Source organism: Lepus europaeus, chromosome 3 (assembly GCF_033115175.1).
Source record: "Lepus europaeus isolate LE1 chromosome 3, mLepTim1.pri, whole genome shotgun sequence".
NCBI classification, from domain to species: Eukaryota; Metazoa; Chordata; class Mammalia; order Lagomorpha; family Leporidae; genus Lepus; species Lepus europaeus.
In genome coordinates, this window is record NC_084829.1 from 70,288,739 (window position 1) to 70,308,229 (window position 19,491).

The 19,491-nt window shown below is 38.2% G+C and overlaps 1 protein-coding gene across 1 annotated transcript in view; it reads left to right on the top strand.

Moving 5' to 3' along the window:
• KCNQ5 (potassium voltage-gated channel subfamily Q member 5) overlaps positions 1-19,491 on the top strand; it is a 617,705-nt gene that overhangs the window by 396,894 nt on the left and 201,320 nt on the right. The gene's annotated exons all lie outside the window — the stretch shown is intronic.

The window sequence follows — 19,491 nt, forward strand, 5'->3', positions numbered from 1 at the left end:
CATTTAGAATTGCTATTATACATAAATACATTTTGTTGTAGGTGCATGATAAATAGGAGGAAATATTTGTAAGCAGTTTTAATTACATTTATCTTTGCTGATAAGCAAATTATAAAAAGAATCAGTATCTATGATGTCTTTTATGATATTGCTCAAGGCAACAGGGTTGAAAGCATTTTCCAATAGCTGCAATTTGGCAGTAGTTAAGTATAATTGGCCAAGAACTATGAGAATATGGCACCTCATAAGAAAACAGAAGGCTCTTTCATGCTCTTTTCAACCAACAGACTGCATTATGAGTTTTGCTACTAATGCACTTACCTGGTGAGAAATTCTGCAGTTTGCTCTGTTTCCATTATGCTGTCAATCTTCTAGAGAACAGAATTGCTCAATTCACTTTATGATGGAAAAAGATCCAAGATATTTTAGACTGAATTATTCTGGGCCTTTTAAGCTCTTATACTTTCTGTTACAACCAGACTATTAGCACCATATACTCAAATCACATGTGATTGAAGGTTTGCTTCATTTATATCCATTTTGACCTATTCCCTTAGTCCAAAATAATTAGGTTTGACAATCCCAGAACTGTCTGGAACAACTCACTTCTATAAAGCCTAGTGGAATACAGAGGAAGGAAGAGATGGAGTAAGAGATTTTTTATGAGCCCTAATAAACAGAGATTGGTTATGTGCAGCAATAAGCATTTAACATTAAAAAATTTTATTACTATGAAGGTGGAAGCTGGAAGATTTCAATTCATATAACCTGGGAGGATGGCAGATGCTTGTGCTCCCTTTAATTTCACATGGCGTTTTCGCTTGAGCTTCTTAATTGTCTCACAGTCCAATATTAAGAAGAAACCATTTTTTAGTCTGGAACAAATCTATTTCAATTTGTTTCCATACACATTGTACTTGGCAGTATATCGCTAACATTGAGGCTACTGTTTCAAAACCCAGGATAGAGAACAGACAGACCAAAAAAGCATGTTGGCGATTTGTTCCATTTACAAGATTTCCATTTGGGTATCAAGTGAGCTTTTAGCCTTGTCTGCCCCTTGATGGTTACAAATAACCTGAGCTGAAGGTCTTGGGGCACAGCTTACTTTTACATTCACATATAGAACTTCCAATAGGATTTTTAGATCGAAAGTATGAATCTGGTTTTTGGAACTGGGAATATGAAAAACTGAATCTACTGGGTGATTAGTGATACATATTAGCGACAAATCAATCAATAGGAATTCCATATAAAAGTTTCTTTCATAATTAATTCAAGATCCAAAATGTTAGACTTACATCCTCCAAATCTCTGAAATATGAATTTTCTCATTACTAGTAAGTTTCTAAAGGGTCCAACCTGTTGGTTGAAATTGGACCCTTTAGTACTTACTAGCAATGAGAAATTATGAAATCCAATTACGAAATCCAAAAGTGATTATTTTCTTGACTTCTAAAACTCGTTGAGCAGTGAATAATTGATTAGATTTTAGTAACTTGAATGTATTTTAATAGGTAAAAATGCAGATGTTGTCTATCTTAAATGCTTTTGGATTTGGCAAAGTAGAGAGGAGACCCCTGCACAAGTGAGGCATTTGTTCTGAGCAGTGCAGATAGTGCTACAGATAAATGTTCCCATAAAGATGCTTCCACACGGTTTTTCCTTTAGGAGAAAGTGTGTCAATCCCCCTATTTTGTGCTACAGTGGTACATTGTCAGGGTATGTGTGTATGTTTTTTTTTTATCTTTTTTATTTTTATTTATTTTTTTTATTAAACTTTTATTTAATGAATATAAATTTCCAAAATATAGCTTATGGGTTACAATGGCTTCCCCCCTCCCATAACTTCCCTCCCGCCCGCAACCCTCCCCCTTCCCACTCCCTTTCCTCTTCCATTCATGTAAAGATTCATTTTCAATTCTCTTTGTATACAGAAGATCAGTTTAGTGTATATTAGGTAAAGATTTCAACATTTTGCCCATAAAGCAACATCGAGTGAAAAAACTACCATTGGATTACTAATTATAGCATTAAATAGCAATGTACAGCACATTAAAGACAGAGATCCTACATAATTTTTTTTCAAATTAATTAATTTTCTATGCCATTTCCATTTTAACACCAGGTTGTTTTTTTTTTTTCATTTCCAATTCTCTTTATATACAGTAGATCAATTCAGTATATAATTAGCAAAGACCTCATCAGTCTGCGCCCTCACAGAAACGCAAAGTATAAAAATACTGTTTCAGTACCAGTCATAACATCACTTGGCTTTAGACGACACATTAGGGACAGATCCCACATGGGGTGTAAGTACACAGTGACTCCTGTTGCTGACTTAACAATTTGACACTCCTGTTCATGGCGTCAGCAATCTCCCTAGGCTCTAGTCATGAGTTGCCAGGGCTATGGAAGCCTTTAGAGTTCGCTGACTTTGATGTTATTCCGATAGGGTCATACTCAGAGTGGAGGTTCTCTCCCCCCTTCGGAGAAGGGTACCTCCTTCTTTGACGGCCCCGTTCTTTCCACTGGGATCTCACTCACAGAGATCATTCATTTAGGTCTTTTTTTTTTTTCCATGATATCTTGGCTTTCCATGCCTGCTATACTCTCATGGGCTCTTCAGCCAGATCTGAATGCCTTGAGGGCTGATTCTGAGGCCAGAGTGTTGTTTAGGACATCTGCCATTCTATGAGTCTGCTGTGTATCCCGGTTCCCATGTTGGATCTTTCTCTCCCTTTTTGATTCTATCGGTTAGTATTAGCAGTTACTTGTCTTGTTTGTGTGATCTCTTTGACTCTTAGACCTATCAGAGCTATCAATTGTGAGCTGATATTGATCACTTGGACTAGTGCGATGGCATTGGTACATGCCACCTTGATGGAATTGTGTTGGAATCCCCTGGCACATTTCTAACTCCACCATTTGCGGCCAGACCGATTGAGCATGTTCCAAATTGTCCATCTCCTCCCTCTCTTTTTCCACTCTTAGATTTAACAGGGATCACTTTTCAGTTAAAATTTAAACACCTAAGAATAATTGTGTGTTAATTACTGAGTTCAACCAATAGTACTAGAACAACAACAACAACAAATACTAAAAAGGATAAAGTATTACATTGTACATCTAAAGTCAGGACAGGAGCTGATCAGTTCATTGTTGCTTGTAGTGTCCATTTCACTTAGCAGGTTTCCCCTTTGGCGCTCAGTTGTCATCGATCAGGGAAAACAAATGATATTTTTCTCTTTGGGACTGGCTTAATTCACTCAGCATGATGTTTTCCAGATTGCTCCATCTTGTTGCAAATGACTGGGTTTCGTTGTTTCTTACTGCTGTATAGTATTCTATGGAGTACATGTCCCATAATTTCTTTATCCAGTCTACTGTTGATGGGCATTTGGGTTGGTTCCAGGTCTTAGCTATTGTGAATTGAGCTGCAATAAACATTAATGTGCAGATGGCTTTTTTACTTGCCAAATTAATTTCCTTTGGGTAAATTCCAAGGAGTGGGATGGCTGGGTTGTATGGTAGGGTTATGTTCAGGTTTCTGAGGAATCTCCAGACAGACTTCCATAGTGGCTGAACCAGTTTGCATTCCCACCAACAGTGGGTTAGTGTCCCTTTTTCCCCACATCCTCTCCAGCATCTGTTGTTGGTAGATTTCTGAATGTGAGCCATTCTCACCGGGGTGAGATGGAACCTCATTGTGGTTTTAATTTGCATTTCTCTGATTGCTAGTGATCTTGAACATTTTTTCATGTGTCTGTTGGCCATTTGGATTTCCTCTTTCGAAAAATGTCTATTGAGGTCCTTGGCCCATCTCTTAAGTGGGTTGTTTGTTTTGTTGTTGTGGATTTTCTTGATTTCTTTGTAGATTCTGGTTATCAATCCTTTATCTGTAGTATAGTTTGCGAATATTTTTTCCCATTCTGTCATTTGCCTCTTCACTTTCCTGACTGTTTCTTTTGAAGTACAGAAACTTCTCAATTTGATGCAATCCCAAATGTTAATTTTGGTTTTGACTGCCTGTGCTGTTGGAGTATTTTCCAGGAAGTCTTTGCCTGTGCCTATATCTTGCAGGGTTTCTCCAATGCTCTCTAATAATTTGATGGTTTCAGTTCGTAGATTTAAGTTTTTAATCCATGTTGAGTGAATTTTTGTGTAAGGTGATAGGTATGGGTCTTGCTTCAAGCGTCTGCACGTGGAAATCCAATTTTCCCAGCACCATTTATTGAATAGACTGTCCTTATTCCAGGGATTAGATTTGGATCTTTGGTCAAATATAAGTTGGCTGTAGATGTTTGGATTGATTTCTGGTGTTTCTATTCTGTTCCATTGGTCTATCCATCTGTTTCTGTACCAGTACCATGCTGTTTTGATAACAACTGCCCTGTAGTATGTCCTAAAATCAGGTATTGTGATGCCTCCGGCTTTGTTTTTGTTGTACAGGATTGCTTTGGCTATTCGAGGTCTTCTGTGTCTCCATATGAATTTCAGCATCATTTTTTCTAGATCTGAGAAGAAGGTCTTCGGGATCTTGATGGGTATTGCATTGAATGTATAAATTGCTTTTGGGAGAATAGACATTTTGATGATATTGATTCTTCTAAGCCATGAGCATGGAAGATTTCTCCATTTTTTGGTATCCTCTTCTATTTCTTTCTGTAAGGTTTTGTAGTTTTCATCGTAGAGATCTTTAACGTCTTTGGTTAAGTTTATTCCAAGGTATTTGATTGTTTTTGTGGCTATTGTGAATGGGATTGATTTTAGAAGTTCTTCCTCAGCCGTGGCATTGCCTGTGTATACAAAGGCTGTTGATTTTTGTGCATTGATTTTATATCCTGCTACTTTGCCAAACTCTTCGATGAGTTCCAGCAGTCTCTTAGTAGAGTTCTTTGGGTCCCCTAAATAAAGAATCATATCATCTGCAAAGAGGGATAGTTTGAGTTCGTCCTTCCCAATTTGTATCCCTTTAATTTCTTTTTCTTGCCTAATAGCTCTGGCCAAAACTTCCAGAACTATATTGAATAGCAGTGGTGAGAGAGGGCATCCCTGTCTGGTACCAGATTTCAGTGGAAATGCTTCCAACTTTTCCCCATTCAATAGGATGTTGGCCGTGGGTTTTTCATATATTGCTTTGATTGTATTAAGGAATGTTCCTTCCATACCCAGTTTGCTTAGAGTTTTCATCATGAAAGGGTGTTGTATTTTATCAAATGCTTTCTCTGCGTCTATTGAGAGAATCATATGGTTTTTCTTCTGCAGTCTGTTAATGTAGTGTATTACGTTGATTGTTTTGCGAATGTTGAACCATCCCTGCATACCGGGGATGAATCCCACTTGGTCTGGGTGGATGATCTTTCTGATGTGTTGTTGCATTCTATTGGCCAGAATTTTATTGAGGATTTTTGCATCTATGTTCATCAGGGATATTGGTCTGTAATTCTCTTTCAATGTTGCATCTCTTTCTGGCTTAGGAATTAAGGTGATGGTGGCTTCATAGAAAGAATTTGGGAGGATTCCCTCTTTTTCGATTGCTCTGAATAGTTTGAGAAGAATTGGAGTTAGTTCTTCTCTAAATATCTGGTAGAACTCAGCAGTGAATCCATCTGGCCCTGGGCTTTTCTTTGTTGGGAGGGCCTTTATTACTGTTTCAATTTCTGTGTCAGTTATTGGTCTGTTTAGGTTTTCTATGTCTTCCTGGCTCAATTTAGGGAGGTTGTATGTGTCCAAGAATCTGTCCATTTCTGATAGATTTCCCTGTTTGCTGGCATACAAGTCCTTGTAGTAATTTCTGATGATTCTTTTTATTTCTGTGGCGTCTGTTGTTACGTTTCCCATTTCATCTCTGATCCTATTGATTTGGGTCTTTTCTTTTCTTTTTTTAGTAAGTTGGGCCAATGGTGTGTCAATTTTGTTTATTTTTTCAAAAAACCAGCTCCTCGTTTGGCTGATTTTTTGTAATGTTTTTTTGGATTCAATCCTGTTGATTTCTTCTCTGATTTTAATTATTTCTCTTCTCCTACTGGGTTTGGGTTTGGCTTGCTGCAGATTTTCTAGATCCTTGAGATGACTTGAAAGCTCATCTATTTGGTGCCTTTCCAATTTCTTGATGTAGGCTCCTATTGATATAAACTTTCCTCTTAACACTGCTTTTGTTGTATCCCATAGGTTTTGGTATGTTGTGGTGTTATCCTCATTTACTTCCAGAAAATTTTTGATTTCTCTTTTAATTTCTTCTATGACCCATTGTTCATTCAGGAGCATGTTGTTCAATCTCCATGTGTTTGCACGTGCTCTAGGGATTCCTGAGTTGCCAATTTCCAATTTCATTCCTTTGTGGTCTGAGAAGCTGCATGGTATGATTCTAATTCTTTTGAATTTGCTGAGACTTGCTTTATGGCCTAGTATGTGGTCAATCCTAGAGAGGGTTCCATTTACTGCTGAGAAGAATGTAAAGTCCTTAGATGTAGGATGAAATGTTCTGTAGATATCTGTTAGATCCATTTGGGCTATAGTGTCATTTAAATCTACTGTCTCCTTGTTGATCTTCTGTCCTGTTGATCTGTCTATCTCTGAGAGTGGAGTATTGAAGTCCCCCAGTACTATTGTATTGGGGTCTAAGTCTCCCTTTAAGTCCCTTAACAAGTCTTTTAAATAAGCTGGTGCCCTGTAATTAGGTGCATATACATTGATAATCGTTATATCTTCCTGTTGAATGGTTCCCTTAATCATTATATAGTGCCCCTCTTTGTCTCTCCTAACCGTTTTTGTGGTAAAGTTTATGTTGTCTGATATTAAGATGGCTACGCCCGCTCTCTTTTCATTTCTGTTGGCGTGGTATATCTTTTTCCAGCCTTTCACTCTCAGCTTGTATGGATCATTGTTGGATAGATGGGTTTCTTGTAAGCAGCAAAAGGATGGGTTTTGTTCCTTAACCCAATCAGCCAATCGGTGTCTTTTAACTGGACAGTTCAAGCCATTGACATTCAATGTGACTATTGAGAAGGAGTAACTTTGCCCTGCCATTTGCCAAAGATATTTTCTAATATCTGGTTTGAGATTCCTGTGATCTTTTGCTGTGAGTTTTCCTTCCTTTACCTTCTTTCATATTGGTGACCGTTTTTCTGTGTTTCTGTATGTAACACATCTTTAAGCATCTTTTGCAGGGCTGGACGAGTGGCGACAAATTCTTTCAATTTCTGTTTGCTGTGAAAGGTCTTAATTTCACCTTCATTCACAAATGAGAGCTTTGCAGGATATAATATTCTGGGCTGGCAGTTTTTCTCTCTTAGTACCTGGGCTATATCTCGCCATTCTCTCCTGGCTTGTAGGGTTTCTGATGAGAAGTCAGCTGTAAGTCTAATTGGAGATCCTCTGAGAGTAATCTGGCGTTTCTCTCTTGCACATTTTAGGATCTTTTCTTTGTGTTTCACTGTGGTGAGTTTAATTACGACGTGTCGTGGTGAGGATCTCTTTTGATCATGTTTATTAGGGGTTCTCTGAACTTCCTGTACTAGGATGTCTCTGTCCTTCTCCAAACTTGGGAAATTTTCTGCTAGTATCTCACTAAAAAGGCCTTCTAATCCTTTCTCCCTTTCCATGCCTTCAGGAACTCCTAGAACCCGAATGTTGGGTTTTTTAATAGTATCCTGTAGATTCCTGACAGTATTTTTTAAATTTCTGATTTCTTCTTCTTTTCTTTGATTTGACTGTTTCCTTTCCTGTTCTCTGTCTTCTAATTCCGATATTCTCTCTTCTGCTTCACCCATTCTGTTTTTAAGGCTCTCTAATGTGTTTGCCATTTGATCTATTGAGTTCTTCATTTCATTGTGGTTTTTTGTCATTATCGCAAATTCCTGTTCCACTAGTTTTTTCATTTCATTTTGATTCCTCCTTAATATTTCATTTTCACGGGAGAGATTTTCTATCTTGTCCATTAAGGATTTCTGTAGTTCAAGAATTTGTTTTTGAGAACTTCTTAATGTTCTTATCACTTTTTTGGAATCTGCTTCCTCTATATCTTCATCTTCATAATCCTGCATTGGCGTGTCTTGTTCACTTGGGGGCGTCATAGTGCCTTCATTGTTTTTGGTACCTCCGCTTCTATGTTTCTTGCTTGGCATGTTAGAGATAATTTGTGGTGTTTTTGTTTTTGTTTTTTTCTCTCGTTATACTATGCCTCTAAGTGAGCTGTCTGCTTTGTTGGAGCCTTAGGGGCTGTGTTGGGTGTGGCCAGAGAGCTATGCTTATTTCTTGAGGTTTAAGGCTGTGTAAAGAGCGACTCTCCCAGATTACTTGCTCCTTGCTGACTCGCTCTCTCTCTCTCTCTTTTTTTTTTTTTCTTTTTTTGACTCAGTTGGGAGTGGAGTTGAGGGTAGTTGAAATCTGGCCTCTGTGAGTATTCGTTTGATCTACCCCTGGGACCATACACAGAGTTTATGCAGCCCTCAATGTGTTCTCCAGTTTCGCTAAAGATACTGAGTTTGGCTGAGCTTTACATATGTAAAATCGCGGTGCTCTTTGTTTTGCTTGGTGAGTGAAGGGAGAGGCCTCTGTTCCCCCTCCCCCCAATGTCTCGGACTTCTCAGGTCTTTGTCTTACCGTCCTCCGTTCCCGCGCTGGCGAGATTCTGTGGCTCTGGCTCCTCTCCCGCTGCTGCTCGGCTCGTCTCGGTTGGTTTTCCACGCGGTGGGTTCCCTGTAAGTCCTCTGTGTCTCATCCACAAGATCCGGAAGCGTTTCCTCTGCAGTTTTTTTCTTGAGTCTTTTCCTGAGGCTACAGTAATTCCACTTTTATGAAAGTTTATTTTCCCAAACTAAGGCACACGTCCTCACTATCCGCCATCTTGGCTCCGCCCCCATGTGTGTATGTTTTAAAACCTACCTAGAAATATGAAGAGCTCAGATTTATGGATGTTATTCTTCACCAATATTTTCTTCAAAATTTTTATAAACATGACCTGTGCTTTTCTTTTTTTTCTTTAGCTCACAATTGATAAATTGGAAAAGACTGTATATTTTAGTTCTTTTTCACAATGAGTTAACATAGTACACCTTAAACATTCAATTGGTTGGTTGTTGAATACTTTAAAAAAAAAAAAAAGCCATAAGCAAACTTAATGATTTGGGGAATCTCTTTTTTTTAGGATTTATTTATTTACTTATTTGAAATCAGAATTACAAGAGAGAGGGAGTGATAGAGTGAAGGAGAGAGATATTCCATCTGCTGGTTAACTCCCCAAAAGGCTTTAACAGTGGAGGCTGGGCCAGGAGCCAGGAGCTTCATCCTGGTCTCTCACATGGGTACAGGGGCCCAAGCATCATAGGTGGAGCAGCCTGGACTTCAAGCAGTACCCATATGGGATGCCAGTGCCACAGAAGGGAGGCTTAACACAACATGCCACAGCACTAGCCCCTGGGGAATCTCTTATTTTCTTTTACCATGTATGTTTAAGAGAATTAATCTGATTTCAAAATTGATCTCATTTCAGAACATCTGATCAAACAGCATTCATAGTACACAGTTCTGACTAGCAATGCTTTTAGTTACCAAGATGGAGCATAAAGAATTACCCTTCAGGGCCAGTGTTGTGGTGTGGTGGGTTAAGCCTCCATCTTTGATGCTTGCATCCCATGCGGGTACTGATTCGAATCCCAGCTGCTTCACTTCCAATCCAGCTTCCTGCTAATGGGCTGGAAAAAGCAGCAGAAGATGGCCCATTGTTTGTGCCTTGCTACCCTTGTGGAAAACCTGAAGCTCCTGGATCCTGGTGTTGGCCTGGCCCAGCCCTGGCTAATGGGAAACGAACTAGCAGATAGAAGGTTTCTCTGACAGAACATCTCTCTCTATGATGTTTTCAAAATAAAGAAAGAAAGAAATCTAAAAAAGAAATTACCCACCAAACGGCAACAGGAAAGGCTTTCAAAATGTTTGTAAAATTTTACAATAAAGTCATTTTGTACATTTTTAATGTAAGATCAGAGGAGTAGATTCAGAATTATATTTATCATACAACACAATTGTATACTTTTCCATAACTGTCCTTTTTATTTTATTGTAATCTTTTAAAATATGTTCAAAGATTTACTGATTTTTAAAGTATTATTCTCCTATGCAAGGAAAAAGCACCTTCGTATCTGACAAAGAGCACACAACAGGCAGACTGCTCCTAGACAGATTTCCAGAACTCTTGCTGCCGTCGGCTGTCCCAGCTAATTGTTTCCTGAGGGCACTGGTTTACGAGGTGCAGGCCATTGCTATGGCCGTTCTCTTCCTCCTCTCCTGGGGCCTCTGTGAAGATTTCAACTCTGTCCCACACCACAGAGGGAAAGGTCCCATCGTCGTCATCCAACTTCGAATGCTACTTCTAAACTTGTAGCTTTTAAACTTTCCTCAGTTACAAGCTAAATACGTCTGTTAATTTGCTTGTTTATTCTCTTCAGTTGTATGAATTGAGACTTCATGCTATGTGCAAAGTTCTCTTATTTCTCTCTAACCGGGTACCATGAGTTCAAATTGCACTTCTACCACTTTGTAGCTATGTGAGTTAGGACATACCTGTGCCTTGGTTTGCTCCTTTGTCAAAAGTTCAGAGTAGGATTCGGGGAAGGTGAAAGAGTAGAAAGCACCAGTAATCTGTGTCCACACCTAAACAACAAGTGCACTGGCAGAAAATGATGGAAATGTTTTGGAGCTCTGGAATCTATTAAATGCTGGCACCTTTCAGGGGAAGGTTTGAACCGTAAATTGCAGTTAATTTTGATCCATTTCAGCACTTAGCACAGTAGCAGCTACTAATCCTCCACCCACAACCCCTTTTTGGGCAGCTATGCAAGTGCTCCAGGAACAACCTGCACAAACCAGGTAGGAAGAAGGAACCTTGTTCACCAGTCACCAGAGATTTTTCTGCTTCTGATCACACAGTTGACCATTGTTCTCCTTCCCCTACAGCGGAAGTGAATTCCAGGGGAATCAAAGGGCCTTCTCGCCATTCCATTCCCCCTTTTTGGAACACAGTGTATGAAGATATAATTTTGTCACAGTAGTAACTGGAAGTGGTAGAGATGAAATGTAAAGGAATAGAATTTTTTTATGTTACTAAAGTCAAGTTGGTATAAATTCTTTTATTAAGATTTATTTATGTATTTGAAAGACAAAGTTACAGAGAGGCAGAGGCAGAGGCAGACAGAGAGTAAGAGCAAAAGAGAAAGAGAGAGAGAGAGAGAGGTCTTTCATCCACTGGTTCACTCTCCAATTGGCTGCAATTGCTGGAGCTGGCCCGACCCAAAGCCAGGAGCCAGTAGCTTCCCCCAGGTCTTCCATGTTGGTGCAAGGGCCCAAGGATTTGTGCCACCTTCCACTGCTTTCTCAGGCCATAGCAGAGAGCAGGATAGGAAGTGGAACAGCTGGGACTTGAACCAGCACCCGTATGGGATACCAGCACTGCAGGCAACAGCTTTACCCGCTACTCCACAACGCCAGCCCCTTGTATAAATTCTAATTAGAGTGCTATAACTAGGATGTTCATGAGATACCCCATGACAACCACAAATAAAATAGCTATTGATTATACATAAAAGAAAATGAAAACAAAATTGAAGCATTGTGCTATAAAACATTAACCAAGCACAGAAAAAGGCAGTATTATAGGAAATGAAAAGCAAAAATAGCTATATGATATATAGAAAACAAATATCAAAAAGACAAAAGGAAGTCCTTCCTTATCAGCAGTTACTTTAAGTTTATTAAAACTTCTAAGTAAACAACAGTTTGGCAGAATGAATCAAAATGCTTGACTCAACTACACACTGACTGCAAGTGACAGTTTAGTTTTACAGACAAAAACATAGATTGAAAGGATGGGGAAAGATATTGCATGAAAATAGTAAACAAAGAGAGCAAGGATGACTATAACAGTATCAGTCGAAGTAAACTTTAAATTTAAAAAGGTTTATGAGCTCAAGAAGGACAATATATGTTAAAATGTTCAATACAGGCCAGCGCCATGGCTCAGCAGGCTAATCCTCCGCCTTGCGGCGCCAGCACACTGGGTTCTAGTCCCCGTTGGGGCGCCGGATTCTGTCCCAGTTGCCCCTCTTCCAGGCCAGCTATCTGCTGTAGCCTGGGAGTGCAGTGGAGGATGGCCCAAGTGCTTGGGCCCTGCACCCCATGGGAGACCAGGAGAAGCACCTGGCTCCTGGCTTTGGATCAGCGCGGTGCACCGGCCGCAGCACGCCGGCCACAGCGGCCATTGGAGGGTGAACCAATGGCAAAGGAAGACCTTTCTGTCTCTCACTGTCCACTCTGCCTGTCAAAAAAAAAAATGTTCAATACAGTTAGAAGATATAACAACTATAAACATTTCTGCACCTAATAACTGACCTTCAAAGTATATGAAGCAAAACCTGACAAAATTGAAGGAAGAAATAAACAGTTCTATAATTGTTGAAGATTTCAACATCGAATCTCTATAATGGTTAGAAGAATGAGGCAGAGGAAATGGAAGACCAAATAAACCAAACAGGTTTAATAGACATTAACAGAATCTCTACCCAAAAACAAGCAAACATGTCCTACTCAAATGTACACGAGACATTCTCCAAGATTTACCATACATTAGATCGCAACTAAATCTGAATAGATTTTAAAAGGTGGATACCACACCATGTATCTTCTCTAGCCACAACGGGATGTAGTTAAAAATCAGTAACACTGGTACCATGCTGTGGCATAGTGGTAAAGCCACTTCCTGCATTGCCAGCAACCCATATGTGTGCCGGTTCGTATCCCAGTTGCTCCACTTCTGATCCAGCTCACTGCTATGGTTTGGGAAAATAATAGAATATAATCCCAGTCCTTGGGCCTCTGCACCTATGAGGGACACCTGGAAGAAGCTCCTGGCTCCTGGCTTCAGGATTGGCCTGACTCTACCCATTGTGGCCATTTGGGGAGTGAACCAGTGGCAGGAAGACTCTCTCTCTCTCTCTCTCTCTCTCTCTCGCTCTCGCTCTCGCTCTCACTCTCTCTGCCTCTCTGTAACTCTGCCTTTCAAATAAATAAATAAATCTTAAAAAAATCAACAACACTGTATTTGCATCAAAAATGATACACTCAGACATATCTTCCTTTCTACTTTATTTCTTTTTTCTTTTCCTCTTTTCTGTTTCCTTTCTTTCTCTCTTTCTTTCTTTCTAATTTTAGTTCCACATATAATGGGAAACTTGCAGTACTTGTCTTTATGTGTATGCTTATTTCATTCAACATGATGTCCTCCAATTCCAACTATTTTGCTTCAAGTGATAGAATTTAATTCTTTTTTTATAGCTGAGTAATATTCCATTTTGTATGTAGGTATGTATGTATCTATATTATATATACATATAAATCACATTCTCTTTATCCATTCATCTAATGATGAAACATTGGTTGAGTCCATATTTTAGCTATCATGAACAGTGCTGCTATAAACATAGTTGAGTAAATATCACTTGGATACAATACAGTGTTTTCTCAAACTTTGTTTTAAGTATTTGTCAAACTGCTAAGAATTATATAATTCTGTAGTTTCATTGATTTTGTAAATTTAAAATTTACCTTATATGAATGAAGTTGAACATCTTTTCCTTTGATTATCTTGTATAGCCCTTGCCTGTTTTCATGCTAGACTATGGTCTTTTTGCCTTTTATTTATAGAACTCTTTATTTAGTGGAGCCAAACAGTCTTTGACTATAATGTAAGTTAAAAATGTGTTATCTCAAAAACTAATAAATACAGTATTTTTAAAAATCAGTAACAAAGTACAACTGAAGGAGCTAGGCATTTGGTACAGCAGTTAAGATGCCACTTAGGATGCCCATAACCCAAAAGGATGAGCTTGGGGTAAAGTCCTGACTCTACTTCCAGTTCCTAATTCCTGCCAGTGCACACCCTGAGAGGTGGCACATAATGAATGGCTCAAGTAGTTGGGTCCCCACAACCTATGTAGGAGACATGTATTAAGTTCTAGGCTCCCAGCTTCGGTCATCTTTTGTGGGCATCCGGGAGTTAGTGAACCAGTGCATAGAACATCTCTCTCTGTCCCTTTAGCTCTTGCTCTCACCTGCTCTCTCTGCCTTTCCAATAAAGACACTAGAATATTCAAAAATTTGTGGAAATTGAACACGTTCTTAAATAACCAATGGACCAAAAATAAATTTAAAGGAAAGTTACAGAATTCTTAGAGATAAATAGAAACAAAAACCCAACCTGTCAAAACTTATGTGACACAGTGAAGGCAGTGCTAAAAAAATAAATTTAGGGGTCAGCGCTGTGGCACAGTGGGTTAAAGCCACCGCCTGCAGCACCAGCATCCCATATGGGCGCCAGTTCAAGTCCCAGCTGCCCCACTTCCAATCCAGCTCTCTTCTATGGCCTGGGAAAGCAATGGAAGATGGCTCAAGTCCTTGGGCCCCTGCACCTGAGTGGAGGACCTGGAAGAAGCTCCTGGCTCCTGGCTTCAGATCAGCTCAGCTCTGGCCGTTGCAGCCATCTGGGGAGTGAACCAGCGGATGGAGGACCTCTCCCTCTCTCTGGCTCTACCTCTCTCTATAACTCTCTTTCAAAGGAATGAAATAAATCTTTTAAAAAATGAAAAAAGAAATTTATAGCTATTAATATATTTAATAAAATAAAATAAATCAGCAATTTAACTTTGTGACTTAAAAAACTAGGAAAAAATGGCCAAACTAATCCCAAAGCTAGCAAAAAAAAAAGATAATAAAGATTACAGCTTAAATAAATGAAGTAAATGAAGTAGAAAACAGAAAAATAATAAATAAAATCAATAAAAACAAAAGTTGTTTTTTTAGAAGATCAAAATAGACAAAGCTTTGGCTGGCTGAACTAAGAAATATAGGAGAATCAAACTAATAAAATAAAAAAATGAAAGTGGTTCAGTTCCAACTGGTTACTGATTCTACAGAAATAAAAAGGATTACAAGAGAATCCCATGAACAATTGATGGCCAACAAACTGGATAACTGAGACAGAATATACAAATCCTAAAATCATAAAACCTACAAGAATAGACTAAATCATGAAGAAATAAAAAATCTTAATAGATCTCTACCTACTGTGGAGATTGGATCGGTATCAAAAATCTCCAAAGAAAGGTCCAGGAACTAGAAGTCACTATGAATTCTAACAAACATTTAAAGGAGAACTAGGGGTGGTGCTGTGGTGTCGTGGGTAATGCTCCCAGCTGTGACACCAGCATCCCATATGGGCACCCATTTCAGTCCTCGCTACTCCACTTCAGGTCTAGCTCTCTAATAATGTGCCTGGGAGGGTACCAGAGGATGACCCAAGTTCTTGAGCCCCTGCACCCATGTGAGAGGCCCAGAAAAAGCTCCTGGCTCCTAGCTTCAAATCTGCCCAGCTTTGGGCATTGCAGCCATTTGGGGAGTGGACCAATGGATGGAAGACCTCTCCTTTTCTGTGTCTCTGTAAAACAAGAAGAAGAAAGAGAAGGAGACGGGAAGGGGGGAGAGGAGAGGAAGAAGAAGGATAATTAATAACAATCCTATTCTAACTTTTCCAAAAAATTGAAAAGAAGGGAACACTTAATGTGTGATTCTATGAGGTCAGCATACATTGATACCAAAGCAAAGGACATTACAAGAAAAAAAACTACAAGACAACATCTCTTATGAACATTAATATAAAAATCATCAACAAAGGATTAATAAACCAAATTCAGCAGCTTGTTAGAAGTATTGTATGCATGACCAAATGGCTTTTATTCCTGACATAAAAGAATGAGTCAACATACAAAAATTAATCAATGTTAACATATTATAATAAAAGAATCAACTAAAAAAATCCACAGGATCATCTCAATCGATGAAGGAAAGGCATTTTAAAAAAAAATTCAACATGCTTTCATAACAAAAGCATTCAACAAGCAAGAAATAGAAGGAAACTACTTCAACATAACAAAAGCTACACTTAAAAATCTACAGCTGACATTATACCCAATAGCAAAAGACTAAAAGCTTTTCCTCTAAGATAAAGGATTAAGCAAGGTTGCTTGCTTGTGCCACTCCTATTCAGCATAGTACTGAGGGGTGCCAACTGGAGCAGGTACTCAACAAAAAGAAACCAAAGGTACCAGACTGAAAAGGAACAAGTAAAATTATTTCTCTTTACAGATTATATGATCATAAATGAAGAGAACCCTGAAGATTCCACAAAAATACAGATACAAAGTCAACACAAAAATTGCTCAATTTCTATACAAATTCCATTTGTAATAACATCGAAAAGAATAAAATATTTGGGAATTAGCTTAACTAACTTAACACTGCTAAAAATTTTTAAAATTTCCATAAGTAAACATATCCCATGGTTTTGAAGATTTAATATTAAGATTTCAGCACTGCTGTAAGTGTTCTATAGATAAAATGCAATCCCTGTCCAAACCAGAGTGACATTATTGCAGAAGTAGAAAAACTCATCCATAAAATTCATATATAATTTAAAGTCAAAGTTTTGAAAAAAGAACAAAGTTGGAAGACTCACAATTCACCATATCAAAACTTACTAGGACGCTACAGTGATCAAAACAATGAGCTATTTGTGCAAAGACAGAGACAGTAGATTAGAGAGCCCAGAAATAAAATCACCCAATATGGTTGAATGATTTTTGTTGCACAGGAGTTTCAATGAAGAAAGGACAGTATTTTCAACAAGAGATGCTAGGGAAGTGGATATCTGTGTGCAAAAACATGATGTTGAACCCTTATCTAATAACATACAGAAAAATTTACTAAAAATGTATCAAAGCCTTTAATGTAAAACCAAAACATATGAAACTCTTAGAAGAAACCATAGGACAGAAGCTTCATGGCATTGATTTCATGATTATCTCTTGGATATGACACCAAATTCACAGTCAACAAAAGAGAAAATAGGTTGGACTTTTAAAAAAATTAAATTTTAGACATGAGCAGAATAGAAAGGCAAATCACAGAATGGAAGAAAATAATTATAATCCACAAATCAGGCAACGCATTAGTATCAAGAACATATAGATAATTCCTAAAACTCAGCAACAAATAAAACAAGCAACCTGATTCATAAATGAGCAAAGGAATCAAATAGATGATTCTCCAAAGAAGATGTATAAATGCCCAATAAGCACATGAAAACATTCTCAACATCTCTAAACATTAGGGAAACATCTCTAAGCATTAGGGAAATACAAATCAAAACTATAGTGAGACATCATCTCACACTCATTAGTATGGCTACTATCACAATAACAGAAAATAGCAAAAAAAAAAAAAGCTGACCAAATATAGAGAAATTGAAACTCTGTGTGCTATTGATAATATGACATAATGCAGCAACTGTAAAAAACAGCATGCAGTCCTCAAAAAGTTAAAAATAGAATTACTGTTTAATATAATAGTTCTACTTCTTGGAATATATTTAAAAGAATTAAAAGCAAGATCTCAGAGGGATCTTTGTCCATGTGTGTTCTTGGCACCATGATGACTGAGATGTGAGAAGCTAACCAAGTGTCTGTTGATGGATGGATGAATGGATAAGCAAAATATAGCATCTGCAGACAATGAAAGATTATTCAACCTCAAAAAGAAAAGAAATTCTGATATATGCCACAAAATACAGTTTAACCTTGAAGACATTATGCTGAGTAAAATAAGCCAGTCTCACACACATAAAAAATATTATAGGATTCCATTTATGTGAGATACTTAGTCAAAAATCACAGAGACAGTGGAGCCAGCATTGTGGCACAGCGTGTTAAGCTGCTGCCTGCAGCATCCCAAATGGGTACCAGTTCAAGTCTCAGCTGCTCCACTTCCAATCCAGCTACCTGCTAATGCACCTGAGAAAGCAGTGGAAGATGGCCCAAGTCCATGGGCTCCTGCACTTGTGTGGGAGACCCAGAAGAAGCTCCTGGATCCTGGCTTTGGTCTGGCCCAGCCTCAGCCATTGTGCTGCCCTTTGGGGAGTGAACCAGCAGATGAAAGATCTCTCTCGCTCTCTGTCTCCTTGTTTTCTGTAATTCTGCCCTTCAAATAAATAAATAAATATTTTTTAAAAAAAATTATAAAGACAGGGTTGAATGGTGGTTTCCAGGGACTTAAGGAAGTGGAGAATAAAGAGTTATTATTTAATATACGTATAGTTTTGGGTTTTACAAGATAAAAAGTTTTGGAGAAAGATGAGTGTGATGGTTGCACAACACTATGAATGTACTTAATACCACTGAAGTGTAGTTAACAATGGCTAAGGTTAAATTTTGTGTCTATTTTGCTGCATAAAAATTAGAATAAATTTTAAGTTAAGTGAAATTTAAATAGCTTAAAATGAGTAGTGATGTTCACTGCTTCATACAGTTGTTGTGAAGATTAGATAAATTTCAATGCTTGGAATTAGGCTCAGCACAAGGAAAACTCGGAAGGATACTAAATATCATCATTGGCTCTTCCATATATAACTGGAACCTAATGGGAACTGGAGAATATTTAATATTTGAAAAAGGGACATTTGAGAACATGTTATACTAGTGTAGTGAAAAGTCAGTTTCTTTGAAACAGTTTTCTCACCACAAATATTGTTAATTGTTCATTGTGGCATATTTGCACACAAACCTGTTCATCCACCTAAAAGTGACTCAGCATGCCACTTGTTCACAATAATCACTTGTTTTGAGAGACCAGTGTAACAAGTTTTTGTTGCTATGGCTCTTTGGTTAGCATGTCTGAGAACAGTACTGGGGCTTCTCTCAATGTCTGCATCTGCTGAGGAGAGCACTGGGCAGGGATACCTGGATCTGATGGATTCAGTATGCTCTGTCCTCACTCTGAGGATGAAATTTATGAATTCAAGAACATCAACAAAACTGTGTGTCCAAATTCCAAAGACTGGTAAAAGCTGGTGTTAATTTCCTATATTTTGTAAATTCATCAAAACCAAAAGTGAGCTAGCATTTAAGTACCTTTCCTTTCTTAGAATTATTGATATCTTATTCAGAAAATAAGCACATGTTGAAATATTACTTTGTACCCCATAAAAATATGTAAGTATTAATCACAAAAACTTTTTAATTTTTTAAAGGAAAAAGCAAACAAAAACACTTTGCAGTATAAGTATTACTTCCCATTCTCTCCATTCTACCAAGTAGCTAAATAAATAGTGCAAGGTAACACACCAAGTATAAAACAGAACCAAGATTCCAACCCAGGCCTGGCTGGCTAAAAGCCAAGACTGTCTTCAGTCTCATTCTCTTGCTTCTTTCAAGACTGACAGGTCTACCAAAGTGATTTTGGCACCACCAAATGAAGTGCCAACGTCCAAGGCTTTCCTGTGGTTCCATATATGTCAGGTGGTGCTTCAGTACACCTCTAAGGATGCATTAGTTCCTTTTTTTCATAAATAATTTCGCTCACCAAAATTTTAACAAGTGGATATATCCA